Genomic DNA, 2,765 nt, shown 5'->3' on the forward strand with positions numbered 1-2,765 from the left:
TTTCTTATATTGCTCATCTAGGGATTCTATCTTTTTGTTTAGTTCCTCCAATTTTTATCTGTGTTTTCTTTAGATATATTCAGAATCTCTTTCATTTCTTTTATCATTTCTTCTTTTACCTGGGAGATTATTTCGAGTTTGAATTTCTTTAAAGCTTCCTGGAATTGCTTGTTAATTTCAGTAGCTATTGTGTCTGATATTTGAGGTAAATGGCATATATTTTCTTCTATATACATTGCTCCTAGGGTTTCTTGAGATGGGCTGGAGGTTTGAGGTTGTAATTTGGTCTTTCATTTTGTCATTTTCCTATATTTCTGTGTTTCAAGTGTTATTTGAAAGCTTCCTCAGGATCTGTTGGAAATCCCCTTCTATGTTTGCAGCTACTGAGACTCTGGCACCATGTTACCCCAAGCCACTGGGCCTGCAGAACCAGTGGCCCTCCTCTGCCTGTTCAGAACTCTGCAGTTCCAGATAAGCTGGGCCTCAGGGACACTGTGCACCCACCTGCCCATTGGAAGCTCCACAGCTCTCCAATCCCAGCCGGGATGTGGAGGCGGATGTAGCTGCCTCAAACCCACCTCTCCACTTCACTCCACCTGGAAGCCTGGAGGGACCCGAACAATCTGTGCTTTGGGCAGAGTGCGCTGAGCACTCACCACTGGCTGCAGGGCCTCTGGAACCTGCGATGCTCCACTGCCTGATGAGACATCCACAGTCCTCCAGACACACGGGGAGGCTAATGCAGGCGCCCCAGACCCACCCAGCCCCTCCTCTACACTCCGATGGCTAGGCTTGCCAGTCCCAAACAGATCATAGTGAATCTTATTGCCTTCAAAGTAGGTGCCTACACCCTCAAACTTGGTACTATCAAACAGAAGAGGATAGAGTAAAATCAGTCAAAACAAGATGATGAGAGAAATACATGGCTTCAAATCAAGTTAATAGGAAAACAAAAAATGACTATACTATATCCTGCCAATAATTTTTTAAAAATTATTCCTGTAATTAAAAAAATAAATTATTTTAAATGGGGGAGATTGAGATAAAAGAGGACATAACTAAATAACAATACAGGTAAGAACAGAACAACTCAAGCAACCTAGTGCTTCACCACAAGATAACCCAACTTAATAGTAGTTACCATAGCATCTCTTTCCTTGAAATATTTGAGTATAACTTTGTATACTATGGCATCAAACATATTAAGGCAGTATGAAGCCATTTAAGAGGATGAAAGTATTACAGGGTATTTAGAACCAGCTAACAGAAAATGAACAATGGTTTCTATATTATCTCTTTGCCTATAAAAAATTTTGTTTATACTATCACATATGATAAAATCCAGTAATATACAACATGATAAAAGCAACGGAGACAGAAAAACAACAGTTTGATGGAACTTCAAAACAAAATGATGCTAAATTAGCACTAGCTATTATGATGTCTTGTTTTCTTCAAAATAGCTGTTCATATCATCACAAACAATAATATCAAACAACCCAGAATAAAACCATTCCAATTAATGAATGAAAACTTTATAAGGCTTCAATGCCACATAATGGGGAATTATGATTACCACATACTTTTATATATTGTATCACTTCTTACACTAGAGAAACTATTTGGTATTTATATATGTGAGTTTGATTTATTTCACTTATGAGTATGGTCTCAAGCTGTGCCCATTTATTTATAAATATCTCAATGTGATCCTTTTTTATAGCTGAGTAGTACTCCATTTTATGGAGCTTTTTTATCCATTCCTCAGTTGATGGACACTTAGGTTGTTTCCAAGATTTGGCAATTACAAATTGTGCTGCTATAAACATGGGTGCACATATATCATGTGGTATGATGCTTTCAGTTCTTCTGGTAAAATGCCTAGAAGTGGAATAGCTGGATCAAATGGGCTTCAATCCCAATTTTTGAGAAATCTCCAGACTGACCTTCACAATGGTTGTACCAGTCTACACTCCCACCAACAGTGCAGGAGAGTTCCTTTTTCCCTACAGCTTCTCCAGCATTTGTTGTTGATGGTTTTCTTGATCCTGGCCATTCTTTCAGGAGTGAGATGGAATCTCAGTGTGGTTTTAATTTGCATTTCTCTAATGACCAATGATGATGAACGCTGTCTGCATGCACCTCCCCCATCGTGGTGCTCATGGGGAAGGCAGGCTGGTGTGCAGCGTGGGGAGGGATTAAGACCTGGGTGAAGTGGGGAGGAAAGCTGTGGGATTTGGTGTGTGAGATAAGGGGAAAAGCTGTATAGAAAGAAGTTACCTCCTAAGTGTGGGGAGGGGGAGGGATCTGGAGGAGCAGCAGGAGAGAGGGACACATTCTTAAAACAAAGGCCTAAAGATGGAGAGTTTTTGCAATCTTGTCATCAGTGTAATAAGCTATAAATAAAAGATCAGCTTTTTGGTTTTAGATAGCCTTTTGAACCAGGCACCCCATAGGTTTGTTTTTTGGGGGGACAGGAAGTGATCCCATGATCAAATCACAGTCAGGTGAGCCAACGGACTGTGGCCTAAGGCAGGTCAAGTCATCAGGTGGCCTCTTAGACTGATGGTAATCAGTTCCAAAACTCATGTTTTTTGATTTTCACCAAAAAGCACAAGTGGATTTCCTGAGGCTTACAGTAATGGCTCTGCCTCGGGGCTGCCCAAGGGACATGAGAGTGCTACCCCAGTCCAGGGAACAGAAAGAAAATCCGGCGTGGGGTCTGGCCCACCATGGAGTAATCTTTGGAGTTTGCTCACCTGCGG

The sequence above is a fragment of the Cavia porcellus genome, unplaced genomic scaffold, assembly GCF_034190915.1.
Source record: "Cavia porcellus strain 051 isolate PalLab524CR breed Dunkin Hartley unplaced genomic scaffold, mCavPor4.1 scaffold_4, whole genome shotgun sequence".
Taxonomy (NCBI): Eukaryota; Metazoa; Chordata; class Mammalia; order Rodentia; family Caviidae; genus Cavia; species Cavia porcellus.